We start from the raw sequence: 18,231 nt of genomic DNA, 5'->3' as shown, positions 1-18,231 counted from the left end.
GGACGGAGGGGGGCCCGGAGGGGGCGAGATGGCGCGGCTCCACACCGTTACCCGGGGGGGACCGACCGGGTAACGGGGTTCGGCTCTCGGCCCGAAGCGGCCAACCCTTTCGCAAGAGCGCCTCGCAGGTCGCTGGGCGGCTGATCGTATCTCGCGCGTAGCACCCGAAGACCTCCCCACGTGCCCCCCACGAGCACTACAAACGCGGACCAATACAGCCGCACCGACCGTGCGCACGTGTGTATTCGCGTAAGATGGAATCTCGCGCGCGATCGAACAAAAAGTGAGAGTTGTCGGAGCGGCGAGCGATCCGATCCGATTCCAAACCGGGTTCGGGGTGTTCGGGCGATTCCAACCACTTTTACCGTTATATTCTGGTTTGGCTTTTGCAGGGAAGGAAAACAACCGCGGGGAGGGGAGGGGAGGGAGTAGCAACGTGCAACGTCACGACGGATGAAACCAGGTAACGAAATAGGAAGTGAGATTCAGAGGCCTATACCTGTGGCTCTACTAAACATCACCACTTGCCACTGGCCGGGGCCAATAACCCCTTTGGTCGGGGTGGTGGGGAGCATAAAACGCCGCTACCCACAAGCAAGTGAGCTACGAAGGAAGGCAACATTAATGCTGCAAAATTGTACTACAACCATCGCTGAAATGATTACCCCAAAAGCAGAGTGACCGAAAGAGTCGATGAAACGATGAACGATGCATATTCATATTCGTATTTATGCTCTCGTATCAATAAAATCGCCACAAATTCGGTACCCAGCGCATTAATTTCATCGTCACTTTCTTTTGGCAAGCATTTATTTATATGCATTTTTAAATGTTCAATTTGCACATCTCATTTGACATTTTGCAATTTGAAAACCAAGGTTTGAATAATCGCACACTATTTGTCGCAACCTTTTTCCGAACCACGATTTCCGCCTTTTTCCGCGGCAGATTGCATAACAACAACCGGAGGGGCAACAGATCGGCGAATTCCTATTTTCCACGGTCCTTTCTATTCCTATTTCCCACTTTCTCTCTAAGATCAAAGCAGGCTCGCACAGCAGACCAGGCAAACGCAACGAGGAAATGATGATAACTTACATAATGCGATTCACTATTGCGTCCAAGTGACGTGACCGCGTCTACTTTTACAATTACTGAAGCGATTCAACTAACAAACTAAGAAAGAGGGAAAAAAGAAAGTGGAGACCCACCCGTTCATTGCTCCTGCCGCCGATGGTCGAGGCTCAAATTGCAGGCTGCCGAGCTCAGTATGCTGCTGCACCGTTCGCTCGCGCGCTGCTGCTGCGCGGCGCGAGAGAGCTCAGGAAAAAGTAAAAGTGTACCGGTTCGGATACATACACACATACACACCGATGTTGCAGCATAACCCGACCAGCACCACCACCGAGAGTCCGAGCGTGTGCATGCGGAAGATCAACCGTAGTTTCTGTTTGCAAGCCTCTATTTCCTACGCGCCAAAGCAATAAGGAAGCAAACTCACGATCGCGGAGATCGCAAGAAAATTGAAGAAGAAGAAAAGCAACACAACAACAGGAACCGATTGTGTGCGTGTATGTGTGCGTGGAGGAGGAAAGTAAAAGCTAAAGAGGCCAGGAGAAAGCGTTGATGAGTAAGCGCAAAAGTTAGCGGTCGCCGCTCGGAAACCGTCAAAAAGGAAAAGTCCGAGCGCGCAATCTCACTTTCTAGCCATCAGCTTCCAATAAAGTTTAAAAAAAAAAATCGGAGTAGGTTGTATAAGTCCAATACCCGGGCCCCATCAGCCATAGATCACACGTAAGGACAGGGTCATCCAAGCCTGGTGACGTACTAAAGAGTAGAGAAGAAAGACTACAAGGAAGACAGTAGAAACAAAGGATGGGTGTTTTCCAATAAACTTTTTTACAGTATTTACGTACTGGTTTTGCCCTTTCTCCCATTTTATTGATTGTTGCTCTGATGGCTTTGTGCAATGCACGGAAGCTCATTCCCAGAGAGCTCATTGCTTCCAAGACTCCGGTTTATTGATGTCTTATATTTTCTTAAAACTTTCCAAAAGCACTCATAAATTGGATGCCAGGACCCTAGTTCACTAGCGTCGTGGTAGCCTCCAAAACCTACTGACTCGAGAATCCGTAATTCAATAAGAAGAATGGTTTCTGGGGCGCTCTGTCACGTCATCAGGAAGATACTTCTGTTACAGGTTTCCACAAACATTATTCTCTTAAACTTGCTGCGGCGCTGATCATGGGCGTCTTGAAGAAGTTGTTACAAGTCGGCATAATCATTAGGTGCACGATCATTATGTGATCGGCTTTGGAACTGCGATATTGATACTGTAGAGAATTATATCTTCTTTGGCTGTGAGAAGTGATTCTTCTTTTTACCGTAAAATTACAACCGACGAGCGGTCCATGCCTGCACCAGCAAACAGGGACAATATTAATCGCTGTTGCTTTCTGTAACAATGTATCTTTTTTACAGCTGAAGCTGTTCTCCCCGTAACACCGGTCTCGGAAATCGAACTCGGGACATATATTAACAAGACTACTATTCTCAGGGTTTGCAAGAGATTTCTAAGTATAGTAAAAAAGAAAAACAAATATTAATGATCATAAGCAGTAAATTGCTGACTGGCTACTATAGAAAACATTACAGTTTGCAAGGTACATTGAACTCCACGGATCAGCACGGATTTTTAACCGTTGTACCATCCACCAATCCAACGTTTCCCGGTTCATCCACATCATCCACATCTTTTAGTGGTTTAGTGGTGGGGTGGCGCTGCTCTCGAAAGTCATCCGGGGTCACTAAAGAAAGCACACGATTATAGTCGTGTTAGTTTTTGTTTCCGTCATTCAAACTCATTACGTTACGTAAGTCACGTAAAGGAAGTTGGGTACGGGCTCGGGCTATTGGAAGCCTCGTGGAGTCTCGATGGGCATGCGGTGAAAGTTTCAGAAATGTTGAAAAACAACTTCATCCTTTACTTCCTCCTTCTCCTTCCGCGAATGGTCCCGAGGCGCGGTCGCGGTCACATAGTTCGCGGCCCGCCGATGTACAGAGCATTGCGCAGTGGGAATAATTGAAAGCTGCTGCCTTGCCTCTGGCGCGATGGCCACTTCCTGATCGAGAGAGGGCTGCATCTTTGTCTCTGAGGTCTGCAGCTTCTTAGCTGAACCGAAACTAGTTGAAAAACTAAAACCAAACACAAAATCGAAACAATGTTAGCGATGAGCGATCAATATTGTAAGGACACCGTAGACAGCTTAACTTAGATAACGGAGCTTCGATTAGAATTGAAATTCTGAAACAGTGATAGGGAAATTGCTCCATTAGTAAAAACAATTCTGTGCACAGTAAAACCTCAGCAAATTTTTACTTTAGTTAAAAGAAGAAGGACGGCTTTTGAACAACCGGCCCAGCTCTCGCTAACTATTAATGATGCTATACTATAAACAAGTACTATAAACTATAAATTTGCTATACTATAAACTATAAACTTGCTTGGAAAAACTGTTAATGAATGATCTGGATTAGTGAACAAAAACTAGTTCTCAACCGAACACTAGATTTGCATTTAAAGTGTGTCATGCTTGTATTCAATGGCGAATGTTGTTAACTTGGTTGATATGATGGACACCATAAAAGATGTTGGTGCAGTACGATAAATAATTCCTATTAAACGATGTCGCGGAACATGATTTGTAAAACAAACTCATCGTTTAAAACTACAACAGTTCAGTAGACCGTCGTTGCATGTTTTAGCATACCATTATGTTAGGAAAATTTATTTGGCATAATATTACACTAAGAGTTTCCCTAAGTACTGTGTTTTCTAAAAAACTTACTTATAAAAATCGACCTTAGACCAACCCTTTTTTTGTACAGAATTGGAAAATTAAAAACACTACGCTACGGTCAGTGGGGTTTTTGTCATCAACATGAGATGTATAAAACAGTTGTTGCAAATAAAAGTTGGGCAGATGAGTAAATTACCATTCGAACACAACAATAAACTGAACCGGGCTGGCGGTCCGTACACGGCACAGACATTGATGCCGGCTGTCTACGTAAGAGTGAACACGTTGGGGTGGCGCATAGTAGGCAGCAGCAGCAGCAATATCAATAAATAATACCCGGACTAACCTAGTTTCACCCTGTAGGTCAAAGACCTGGCTCTGGCTTGAGGTCAGCAGCATGGAAACATGCGTGTAGTGGGATTCTACAAACAGGCTCGCTGCTGCTTCTTTTACCGAGTCGACACACGGCAGCAGCACGCGGCACCGTGAGCTGTGAGCTGTGTTTCTGGTGTGCGCAAGAACCCCACAAAGAGACTCATCCAGTGCCCGCCCGTCAGAGTCGACTAAAAAGCTCCGAAAAGCTTTCGGAATCCACGTTTTATTTTGTGCATACGCGTGACATTTATCGATGCACCTCAGAAATAGAAACAACGACCGTTTCGCAGTTGAACTAGTCTGGACTTTGCACACTGATAACGATAACTTCATAACTGTGGCAAAGAGTCGCTCTCGAGTGGCACGCAGCTTCGGAGCTTTTTTACAAAATATACTCAACTGTTGCACAGTATCTCAAACTCGGGTATAACCAATTAAATATCGTTTCAATCGATATATATATTTTGTTCTAATCGCATTTTGGTAATCCCTCAACAATTAATGAACAACTGTTGGGACTTTACTTTAAACTTTACATTGATTTTGGCCGACATTTGGCCGACGGAAACCGTTTTTTAAATGAAACTGTCCGTTATGTCAGACTGTAGAGGCTCAGGCACATTGCGCCTCCGGTGGACCATGTTTCCGCATGCGGAAAAGTGCTCTAGGAAATCCCGACCCGGCCGGGGCCCTTTATGCTGCCTATGCGCCTGTGTTGGTGATGGTGGTGCTGCCTGCCTGCCTGTAGTATGCCAATTTTTTTACTTTCACTTTAGCATAAAGGCGATGGAGGATGGGAGGAGCACTTACCCAGGTAGTGTACACTCTTGCGTACCAGGCGAGTTAACGCGTAGTTCTTTCGGTAGGCGAAAAACTTCAACAAACACAACGCGCTACACTACAACGGGTTACCTCGGCGTAAATCGGTAAGGTCGCTGGCCTTAGCCGTAGTGTTTGCCAACGGTTTTGTCTGGCGACTGTGCACACACAGTCGGGGCGGGGTAAAAGAAGCCTGAAACAACAGGGTGAAGCAGTACGAAATGCAGTGGTCACACCGCCGGCGGGCTGAGTAGTTACGAAGCATCCAATGATTTATGTAACACACACTTCAAACGAAGACGCTAGGCGCGCTGCACTATCTTGCGGGTCATTGAACCTACGGTAGGCACACACCATCACTTGCGGCGGCCGACCCGATTGTTCGTTTCATTAACATTGAAACTTTGTTCCTTCACAGCACCAGCAAAGCAGCCCTAAAGCCAATTCGTGGTGGAACAACTCAAATCTAGTTTCTTTCGACGCCATTCTCAAACATAAATTATGAACAAATAAATTATCTGAAAAAATTGTGCCCTTTTTTGCCGCTCCCCTCTGTGCTGGCCAAAGTGAAACAACCAGGAACCATCATCAACCGTGACTACTACTAGCCATGTGGAGCCATTGAGAGAAAGATGAACTGACAATGAAAGCACCCAGCGAGTGCGGAAGTGAACACGGAGCCAGCGGATAGGGTTATGTACACCTCTACCCCACACGAGCAGCCAGCAGGATGATGATGGTCACACGGTTGCAAACCATAAAACGGCCCGAAAGCTTCAACTTTCACTTCGCTCCCCGCCTTGTGGAGCGCCGGGGAGTAGGTGAGAGCGTGCGTTCATTTTGAACTTGTGAATGTTACTACTAGTGTGAATTCGCCACGTTTCTGCCGAAAGCAGACAGAAATGGCTAGGAAACTGAACCTACAATATTTGAACTACCTTCGCAGCAGCAAAGTATAAATAATTGATTTTCTTGTGGGTTCGGCTGCGCGTTAAGGCCTTGACCACGTCGAAAAATCCATGCAGCATTAACTGTTGCGTGTTCGGTTCTGATGCGAACAAGTAGACAACATAAAGGCACAAGTAGTTCATAATTAGATCAATGAATGCGGCAATTTTAAGGAATTAATTATTGAATCATTAGTGGCCAAATTTTAACTGTCCTGGGAAAACTATACACTAAATCGTCTTGGACAACAACAATGAGAAAATTAACACGAAGGCAGTCAAATTGACAGAGAATAAATGGTAACACGACAAATTAAGTTGACAGAAAAAAGAGAAGCCTGCCCAAGGAAACAAGCGAATCAGTGAAACAAGTAACACAAACATGATCTGCATGGCAAAAAATTGCTTCCTGAAAATATCGGTGAAAAAGCTGAAGTTCATATGAGAAGCGCCGCAATGCATAACACAGCGGCGCTGAACACAACCTTACAGACGAGACCTGCAACACGTTAGCCCTTCTCAAACACCATTTTAGTTAACTTCGCTCTGTATCTCTCTCTCTCTCTTTGCCCAGTAAGCTGCGAGAGCGCTTCGTTTATGTGTGTTTCACTTGGTTACATCGATTACATGCCATCGGCGTTAGGAGAAGCGTCTAGTAGTAGTGCCTAGTAGCGGCCCTCTGGTCTAGTATTTATGCTGTGGTAGTTTAGAGAAAGAGAGTGCGCACTGAATTGAGGTCGGTTCAATAACACCTTAATGAAATAAAACTCTCGCTGGCAGACAATGTTTCGTGCGCGCATACTCGCTCTGCGCGGCTTAGCTGCAGCAGCAGCGGAGCGCGTGTGTTACATCATGCAACCGTTTTCCCACCCAACACGACTGCATTAGCCCCGACTGACTGCACGTAATCAGACCCATCTGAATTTCCTTCCAGCCTTGAATAGGACCCCCGCCGAATGGGGGTTCACTCCCTGTGAAAACCATTAAACACACCAGAAGCTCACGATAGGTTCATTGAATTACAATTTGTTCGAGTTTTGGGCAATAAATTGTAGTTCAGTATCGCCAGTGATCCTGTGATCTACACAGAACCCGGCCATGAGAGTGATTCTTGGTGATCACCGGAAACATGTTCTGAACAACCCTGAACGAACCCCGGAGTCGGCATCTTCCGTGTTGATGGCCAAGCAGCATAGAAAGGTATTTGAACTCCACAAGCAACCAATGCGGTGGACTCTACGACGTTCAGCATCATTATCTTTGCATAACGAATCTTACGGTGGAGATTGGAGACCTCCGCCCGAGTCTTGGACCGACACAGTGGCTGAGGGTCCCCTGCGGAAAACTATTGGAGGTAGTGTACACTCTCTGGCTGCACTCACGCCATGTGACAGAGTGACGTAAGACGCGCCAGGTAGCAAGGGGGGGCTCGAATACCGGCTCCGAACAGGGGGTCCTCTGCGTATTATGTAGCCAGCGAGCCAGGTCTGCCGCAGGACCGTCACGAACACCACAAGCACCACAGAGTGGTGTGGACGTGGTCGATTGGCATAGCCGGATGGACGGGCCTTCGGACTTGGCTTTGAGAGCATCGGAGATCATGCACAGCATACGCGCCGGAGAGGAGGCGACGCCAAACGAAAGCGACATTTAAAAAAGGCCCTGGCAAAGGTTGAGGCCTGACCGGCAGACATTGGCCATTGGGGTTCGAGGATACCTGTGGCGAGTTTTCGATGCTTCGATTTGATGTTAACAATTATGGGGTTTATGGCAACTTCATGTGGATTACGAATGAAAGTAAAAAACTGCTAAATATTGCAAGCTAAAAATTGCGTTTCGTTGTGTTTGGGATAAATAAGTAGCTATCATGTATAAAACGGTGCCTGTGGATGGGACAAGGAGAAAGTATTCTGTACTTGTTTACAAATAAGGCTTAATTTGCAAAAAAAAAACAATGGAGAAACGGATAGGAACGGGAGTAGATAAAAGTGTGGTACTGCCTTTTGTTTTATGTGTACAGGAAGGAGAAGACTATTCAAGTTGGTGAAAATTAAAATAAGATGTTCGAAGTGCAAGGACCCCGCACGGTGTGCGTGGTTTTATACTTCACCTACCCCCGACGCAATAACGGTACCTACTTCCTTTCTCATGCTACTTTGGCAAAACAAAAAACCGTGGCCATAACCTTGTTTGCCGATTTCTCCGTCTTTCACCTTCTTTCAAGTCTGTCCGTTCAAAACGGAAAAAATAAGTATTACTTTGTCTCGGCAGTATGCACACAGTTATGTGTTGAGGTAGCGGCGCATAACCGAGCGAAGCATAAAATTAAACCGCCATTTTGTTGTATGTTCCTCATAATCGCTGTGGGACCAGTCCAACTATTTGGATACGGTTAGGAACAGTAAATGATCATCACTGATCACCGGTCATGTGACGATCATTTACCATACTGTTTCTTGCTGCTACTTTCGGTGCGGTTTCATGCATTTGATATCAAACATTTACCTTAGTACCAATGAGTTTGATTGAATCGGTTCGACTTTTTAAGTTTATATGTAAAAGAATTTCTATTACTGTCAATAATGTCATTCGGATGGACTGAAGGTATTGCAAACCGTTTAGTAAAAGTACCGTTTTTGAGGAAAACGAGAAAAAAAATTTCGTATAAAGTTCTCACAACTTCGAGCCGTAACATAAAACCCTTCCACCCGCTGACGTTTCGCATCGGCCGCGGGGCATTTAGCGCGGTGAATAAACGAAAGGAAAACGAAAATAAACGGCAGAATATAAAAGAAATCGAAAACCCACCGACTTGGGTCCGAGAGCGCGAAGCACGAAAATCGCTTTTCAGTTTGTACGACAGTTCCCGTTCGTTCATCAGAAAAATGGGTCAGCCATTGAACCCGAGCCCGCGAACTGCAATGGTAGTGGTGTGGCTCGGCTGTCGTATGTTTTATGCTCAAGATACGGCGCACACACAAGCACCGACCGCCGCGCTCGGTTGCTCCGTTACGGCGGCAAAGGTGAGAGTTGAGAGAAGCCCAGCTCTGAGGTGGTGGCAGCGACTAGCGTAGTGTGCTGACGTTGCTACGGATTGCAGCATAGATGGGGGAGAAAAAAACACAATAAACTAGAGACCGTGGCAACGGATAACTTGACTAGATTAGTGCCTCCGGGTTGCACCAAGCTTTCCTATTTATAATGGCTCAATTCTACATGGAACATTTGGTCAAATAATGCTACACTTATATCTGCTAAAACATTTCATAAACTTAGATAACATTATGTTATGTGACAACAATAAATTAGTGGGTTTGAGTGGAATCGATCCGGTCCTGCCGACCTATTGCAAATCTATCAAAATATTTCTAGCTCATCATTTTGTGAGATTTTTTCGGACTAGTTCACACTGTTTTTGAACCTGAAACTGAAAATGGATACTTTTTACCACGAACGAAAGGTTTCAGATTCATGGCTCTGAGAGATCGCTATGTTTATTAATTTTTCGGACAGAACATTTTCGAGACCGCCAATATGAATTTTTCCCGACTACAACCAATTGATTTTGGCGTATGAAAGTTTAACTTAAGCAGACTGTGAATTGTCGTTCATTTGGCACTCAAACATGCATACATACTTTCACTTTTATATAAAAACGGACTGGCGGTCAAAACCAACCGACCAAAACCTGTTTCAAGCTCAAAGTTTACGGGGAATCAAGGGTACGCGCGGAGGAGGCGAATGTGAATGTGGATTCATCAAATGTACTTCACAAAACTATAGCCAAATTTAATAAGTTTTTACTTTTAAACGTTAATAATCTGCCTAGACTGGCCAAGCAGTTTGATTTTCGTATATTCAAATTATCAAATCGATCGACCGATCGAAAAACAATGGTTGAATGCCCCAAAAATAAGTTAATGCGTTTAGGAGATTAATGAACATGCAGTAAACTTCGAAACACAATCTCTTGTGCGAATACTTCAATCTTTAACCAACCTCTCTATAATTGATTCCATTGTGAATCTTTTCCTTAGATGGCCAACGAACGATCGATTGTGTAAATTGTGTGACATTCTGAGAACCTTAGAACTGATTCGATACAATTTGCAAAACTAAGCTTAACCCGTTACAAACAAAACTTAAAACAAATCGAGTGAAAAACAAGTTTTTCAGATCTGCTCTAATAATGTGCTCAGTGCTCAGTGTTTAGAAAAATTATTTATTTTTTAGTTTTTCCTGCTTCGTCAAAAAACGCTTGCTTTGTGTGTGTTCAAAACCCGATTCAAAAACGCACGCGGCGCATCTGAAACGTTTCACACATCTGCAAAATTCCAGTCAGCTTTTGTCCGTTTGCCAGAAAGGGAAAAACGATCATGAGACAGTGTAAGGTGTGCAAAACGAGAGAGAGAGAGAGAGAGCGTGAACACCAGTGGCCACGCACGCGTGTGCATTTATATGAGCGGTAATACACATAAAGCAAAGGCCAATGCCCGCTTCGAATTTGACCTACTAAGAATACATTCATTGCCGTCATGTTTTCTCACCGTCGTCGGTTCTTGGCCATGCTGCGCGTTTATTCGTGGCATTGCCTCTGTGGTGGTGAGAGCTCCAACGGCGGCCGAAGTACCAAGGGCCCGCGGAACGACAGATTTCTTGTGAAGTAGCCAGGCGATTGAATAATGTGTAAGTGTAGACCGCGTAAATTAATTCTCAACCTATTCATAACAATCTGTTGGCGTAGAGTTCCGCCGCCGGTCGTGTGGGTTTGGGGTTGGGTTTACAAATACTCGAACACTTTTTAACGGTGTCACTACATTAGTACTAGACTCGGGTTTCATATGAAGTTTCTAGTTATCGAAAGAACTAAAGGTGTGAATAAAAGGGTCGCAGTGTAAACATGATTTAAATGCCTTTTACTTACGCACCCTTTGGCTACATCAAGTATTAGTAGACTAATTGTCTGCCTCTTTAAACACTTATGTCCATGTTTCAGGGACAGCGCGAATTCCCTTTATCTAAACTTACACGATTTCGTTCCCATTGGTAACAAGCATTCAAGCTCCCTAAGATCCATTTCTACAATAAGGATGTAGTTGTCCGAATAAGAGTTCGCCGAATGAATGGTAAAATATATCAAATGAAACGAAAGCCTTGTGAAAAATTTGACAAACACATAAAAATGCCCGTCTTGAGTTTAACACGAAATCATAAGTCTGTTCGCTGTTGAGCACCGTTTGCAGCCCTTCAGTGCCCTAATTTTGAGGTTCGCGCTATTTTTAGTATAACATGGTCCGAATTTGTGGTGACTTTTTTGACACCGTGCATTATTGTAGCACAGGTACGTCAGGCCCTCATCGATCGAGTTTCAGGGCGCCCTTCAGTTGACTAACGTCATAAATTACAAAATGTATTTTATTGTGATTTGCAATTGTTCTGTGTGCTTGTATTGCTGATATCAAGACTAATAATCTTATCTAGCATGTTCCCAATCTTGATGAGTGACGAAATGGGCTGCCCCGATGGTTAGTGTCCGAATATATGCAATATCCTTGTGAATATTTCTAGAGCAAAATTCAGCAACCAGCATTGCACTAAATACAGTTTCCAAGCAGCACATTCTGCTCGTCCGTAGCGACACCAAGCCGCAACAAGCTTTGCACCATGAATGTTGACTCTAAAGGGAAGAAAGGCGTACTTTCCATTTCAGTCATCCAATGATCATTGCATGAACAAACACCCAAACAAAATATTGTCTCATATTGTTCACTATAGCTTTGACATTGCCTTCCAAAACGAATGGGCAAGGTAAAAACGATTCCGCCCTAACGTCGGGCCATGCTGGTAATTCAAATTCAAAAGGCGTACTTCCGCGCATGACTTTCCTACTTGAGCATTAACGTAATTACATGAACATACCACAATGCTTTCACTTTATATGAGAGTTACAAATTTGGCAAGATATGTGCAACATATTTAACTTATTGCAGACAAACTGTGTTGAGGACATTTTCTTCAATGTCACACGATAATGTTTTCAAGTTCAAGTCACCAAAATTCCACAAGCATTTTATCATGGCTCTGCTACCTTAGCTTCTGTTGTGCAACGTGGCAAGAAACTGCTTCACAAAACTGTGAATTCTAAATTTCATTTAATAACTAACAAACGTTTCAAACGCGATTTATCAATGTCTTCATCTTCATGTAGTTGAGAGTGAGAAAGAGAAGTTGCAAGAGACGGCAAGGGCACCAAGAAATTGAGAGTACCCGCTGAATGTAGGCGCGAAAGAGAGTCGTAAACGGGGTGTTCATAGCGCTGGTTGCACTTTCATCCTTTCACCCCCCGAGTTCGCCTAAGATGCAGACAACGGGAGATGCTCTTCACAAAGGATTGGACAAAAGTTTTCAAGTCTTCCTAATAGGTATATTAAATTTTTACGATTTTCAAGAACAAAATATATAACCAGATTATATTTGAGATGAAACATACATTATTTGTGTAAATAACTGAAATATTGTATGAATACGATTCATCTCAATTCCACTTCCCTGGTCATCCGTTCAACAAGCTTTGAAAGCATTAAATTTAAAATATGGCATTATTTGTATATCATTACAGATATTTGATTGATTAAGTCGTTAGTGAGTGTTCTATTAATTGGAAAGTTTTGTAACAATTCCTGTCCCCAAGCAGCGTTGAACTCCCGCACTCCCGCACAAGGAAGTCTAAAAACGGAATTCGATCAGCACAATCTGACATCCTCAAATGGGTTCAGCAAATGGCGATCAATTTTTTTCGAGTAATTGTGTGTGCAACAGTTAAGCAAAGGATAAGTGCAATCGGTGCGACTACCAAAGTCGACTGAGCAGCCACCTGGTAATCTGCCCACCGATTTGCTACGAATTCCGTACTTTCAATGCCGGTGAGAGGAGCAAACGATATAAACGATAAAAAGCTCACTTTCCTTTTGCGGGTATAGCTTTCTCTTTCGGCTCATCATCGGACACGTTCCGCTACATCAATTACATAGGCGAAGTCCATAGAAGAAAGAGAATACTTTCTACCGTTCAGTTACCAACACTTACAAGGCGAGTTTACGAGTTCAGCCCTTTAAGGCCACATTGTTCCTACGGTTTAGTTTACGCGCCCACGTAATCCGGGCTCAACCATTTTAGCAGCGTTTTTATTCTTCACAAACATTTTTATCAAATTTTACACAGCATGCAGTTTTTCAAGCGAAATCTCCTGTTTGCCAACATTCATCCGCCAAGACAATAGTGAAATTTCGTGACAGATGAATCACAGAAAACGACCCAACTACGGCAATCAAACGACGAAGATGCGCGTATGTGTGAATAAATGTATGTACGCGTGATAAAAATATAAGTCACGGTACGCGCGGTATCCTCCTAGAACATCCTGAGAGGCTCGTTCTAGTGTTGGTAGAACACACTCGCACAAACACGCGGCACGTTTCGCAGTTTTTAGGGGCGACGAAGCAGCAACCTTCCAGTCCTTTTATGTTGCCGAAGGAGAAAAGAGTAAATGCTCAGATCCCAAGCATCGTAGAGGCGGGCGGGCGGGCTGGCGGGCGGATGATGGTCTGGAGTGCGCATGTATGTGTTTTCGTCCGCTGATATGCCAAAATCAGGGTTCCCGAGGTCATTGACCGCAGGCGACCCTGAAGCGAGGTCACCAACCCTTCGCGATGCGTATCGATTTTACTTCACTTCCTGGGTTTATGCTTTCTATCGCTATTGTGTTTATCTTCTTCAATTAATCAGTAGTTTCAATTAAAAGTACGTTGTGCATGACATCCTTCAACCACAGATAATGCTATCATCATACACTTTGACACAGAGTGGAATTCAAACGGCAAAGAACAGGTTACGAATAGTTTTCTATTTGATAATTTTACAATACGTTAAAGAACGAAGACAGACGGAGTTTGAACAAAATAATTCAGTTACTAAAACTGCTTCCTTTTAACCAATTATAGTCCTAACAAACCTATTTTTTATAAATACAGCCCGATCCGTTCTTTTAAAATAAGAAGAAAAACCTCCTGTTCCCATGCTGAGCATATGTCACAGCATAAGCTGAGGTAATCATGTTTACCACTGCTGTGTACTATTAGAAAGTTCTTCCAATCTTCGATAAATGCCAACATTTGATTGAAACACAAAACTCATGTAGTGTCAATAATATTCGTATCACAAAGATAATTAAAAGCTCATTAAAAGAAAACTTTGATAAAAAACCTTCAACTTCTCCAATGAAAATGCAGAAAATGCTGTACGAAGGTTTACCAAATGTGTCGTAGTTGCATCCGTGCAGCCGCCAACCCAAGTGTGGCAGTGGCCTGCCAATTTCTAAGGTGCAGCAGGATTTTTGCGACAATGACCTATCACAACAACCCGTTTCGCAATTCGCAACCCTCGCAATGTCTGCGAACATTTGCGTTTCGTCTGCAGTATGTTTCGTGGCCGGGTGTGCTATACATACGTTGCTCCCGTTATATACATACACGCGGAACATAATAGTATACACGGCACCGGGCACGGCGTTTGGCATAACGTTGCACCATAATTGCTCCGAGGATTCATTGCAAACTCAAGTGTCAGGGCAGGCGGCGACGGACACAAACAGCCCCAGACATAGTCTGTGGCCCTCGTCGATGAATGGCGCCACGTACTCGGCCCGGTTTGCTGGTGTGCGCGGCTCAATGTGGCGATAGAGGTGGCGTTGTGCAGTTGTTGCAGCTGGGCGCAGGTTATGCAACTATGTTTCCGGTTGCAGTCTATGCAGTTGAGGAGCGCGTTATGCTGGTTATAATCGCCAATTCAAGACTCTGTATTGCACGGCGCGCGTTTGTCGCGGTTTTTGCACGGTTCCTTTGCCAGATCGGGTGAAGTACATTTAAAAGTACAGAAACCAATCTCTCGGGAAACGCGAGTAAACTTTGCGCAATGATGAACAACATTAACCTTATTTTCATGTCGTTGCCATCTTTTGAAGTTACGATACTCTAGGACACAACCAAAATGCTTGAAAAAAAGCAACGAAATAATGCAAGGCCAAAAAGTTTTGGTGTAAAACAGAATGAGCTCCACAATAGTTTTCAGTGTTAAGTCATATGAATTTTACCTCATGCGACGTTGACAGGATCGCATAAAGCAATAGTTAATCGCACAACCATTGTTCCTACACATTTGGTAATTCACTTGATACTTTTCCGTTTTTCTCTTTTCTACTTGAAGATTGATTAGCCTTCTAATAACGAGTACAGCAACGTAGAAGTATAAAAGTATAAACAATAAATAGATAGGCGTAAAGCACAAAACGTATTGATTTCCCATAACTGTTAGAACGAAGCTCTACGAATACAAAATGACCAATACTCTCATTGTTATATTTGGGAATCAGGATGTTGAAACTTGTCACACAATATTTGATAAAGTCTGAAGCAGTGCTGTGACTATGACATAAAAAACGCTTATATAGGCAAGAGAGCATATAGAAAAACCAAAAACTTCAACCAAAATATCGAAAGGACAACAACTCACGCAAAGAGCATTCGAATATTTAATTTAAATAACCGGAAAAATCGTCCGAAAATTCAATGTTATAAGATTTTCTCATTTACGACGTAGTACAAAAAAGAACAACATTACAAACTTTGTAGCTTGCCATGCTTAGAAGTATTCGTCGCTTTAGAGAAAATGCATTGGAAAACTGTGTGACTAAAGCTTCAAATTTCAAGCTCAAAACGACCAATATTGATTCACAGTGTAGCGGTGCACATACCCGGCCGCAGTGTAACATTTGCACAAATCACCAATACTCCCGTGCGCGCGTTTGTTTGTAATCACGCTAGGTCGTTCCTCGTTCATTGACCTCGGCGAAAGAGTGTAGAGACAAAAATAGAGAAGCAACGTGGTAATCCGAAAAAATACATACACGGAAACGCGAACCCCCTTCCTTTAGCATCCACAATAATAATTCGCTTTCTTTTTCTCCCTCTCTCTCTGCCCACGGCTAGAGTTTGTGTCTCGCTCTGTTTCTCTCTTCGCTTCATCGACACCAACACCACCACAATGGCCACGTTCCCCAACGCGTGGACTCACTCACACTGACGCGCCTCCAGAGCGGTCAACTTCCCCTTTCTGGCTGAGAACGAACCGAGCCGACTTCCCCTTTCGTGCACCAAGGGAGAGAAGTCGAATGGGAATTCTGTTACCGTTTCGCTTATCTGCAATGAACGGAGATATCGCGCGTACGTCGAGGATCGATCACACCCACCAAACGTTCGGCAAAACGTCCTTTCAATCGCGCACACTGAGGCAAGTTGCATCAAATTCTTCGCTGGGGTTGTGTGGGTGCTTCGGTGGTTTTCAATTCATTGCCGGCACTTTGATTGCCACCGAAATGCGGCTCTGCGCATGAATTTATTTTACTTATTCCATTAACCTCATCTTGTTCAACAACTCTAGCGACACGATAACAGTTTTATGAAAACCGATGTTTCTCGTAGCGGCCTTGCACACTTTCCACGGCCTTCCACTATCTATTTGCTTCGTTTGACTTTGATTGGTAATTTCTGTTGGTTCATCACTCTGTTTCAAATCTCACTGTCTTATTAACAAACCATCTAATCATTCTAGCGCTGAGTATGACTTGTTTCGAGTATTTTTGTTCAGCCAGTTTTTGGTCTGACAATTTGCAGCTCGATAATCTTGCTAATTATTGCAATTTTAAACCAAGTTTTATGTTGATCAACCGACCCGTGAATCAGGAAGATCGGGGAGTTTACAAATTTGTAGAACGAAATCAGAAATCACCAGCTTCCAAGCCCCACATGAAAGTTCCGTCCAACTTTCCTCTAGCCATTCGGTCTGGGAAGTTGTGCACTGTCCCAGCATTTTGAAAGGTGACAAATGTAAGACTGTATATTTATTCAAAACGTTAAACTATAAAAGCAAACCCACATGAGAAAACATGATCATAAGTATTATTGTTGTGAATATCTGAGAACTCTGTGTTTGGAGTGTCCAAAACAAAAGCACACACATAAGTAAATTAGTGCTCTGTAGGTTTCATACGAAATGTCTCGTCCTCTATGGGCAAAGTGGCAAACAAGTCGGGGAGACAGCAGATTGCAGATTGGACTTCTCGTATCTATTGGTCCCATAGAGCATTGACCTTATTACGTTATCTAACTCATTCTTTGTTTTTTTTTCAGTTTTGTTGTCGATAACCGCCCGTCTTGCGTCCGTTGTTCACGTTTCCCGGTGATGGCGTGTGAGTCGAGTTTCTAGTCATCATTCGTTTATGGGTGTTGATAAAAAAAATGGGATTTTGTTGCTGCCTGGAACGCGGTTCCTTCCGCGGCTTTTCGCTTTAAATTTTACGTATCTGTCCGCAGGCGGTATCGGTCGCTTGCTATCAAGATTGATGAACGAAGGTCACACTTGCTCGAGACTAAGAAAAAACTCTTCCTATTCACTATTCGCAATTCGCATGGAGTTGCCACTACCCTGGTACATGCGAAACCGTATCAGATTGGGAGCCCCCTGTGCAAAAGATTTGTTGTCTGACGTTCGAATAAACTTCTGACGTTTGAGGTTGATGTTGGCGGATAGATCCGGTGGCTGAAAGGTGGCTGAAACCCGGCCAACAGTAAACAATCACAATGAAGCTCGTTCTCAGAGACTTCCCTATGAAAATCCAAACATAATTATTCATAATTTCATTGGCAGCAGAAAAGAATTCAATTGAACGTAGAATTTCGGACACGCAAGTAATGCCACAATATTTCTAAATGATAAGCGAAGTTATTTCGATGTCAAACAAAAACGTTATCTACTCTCTTTCTCTCTCTGTATGTTAATATTGGTAATACGCATTGTATAGTTGGCTCTTGTTTCAAGAGAAAACGCTAATTTTGGGGTTATCATAGAAACGATTGACCAAGATGGCCGTAGCAAATCGTCAAATGATTTGGCGAAATAAAGTTGAACTAAACAATTGGACTTGATTGACAACAATGAAGTGAACAATGAAAACAAAACAAGAACAAGTTATACGTATAATTAATAAGTAAGCATTGTGAAGGAAATATAGTTTGTCCAATCTACTGCTCTGCAGTACTTTAAGGTGTTTTATTTTTACGGCATGACTATAAGAATGAATTCCATCGAGAAATGATGTTTGAGATGATAAAGAATGTCACAATGGCTGTGAGCTCGTATTCGGATCGTATGAAATAACAACCCATTTTAGGGCAAAA

Source organism: Anopheles bellator, chromosome 1 (assembly GCF_943735745.2).
Source record: "Anopheles bellator chromosome 1, idAnoBellAS_SP24_06.2, whole genome shotgun sequence".
Taxonomy (NCBI): domain Eukaryota; kingdom Metazoa; phylum Arthropoda; class Insecta; order Diptera; family Culicidae; genus Anopheles; species Anopheles bellator.
The sequence above is the reverse complement of the archived record's forward strand: the minus strand, read 5'-3'. Positions refer to the sequence as shown.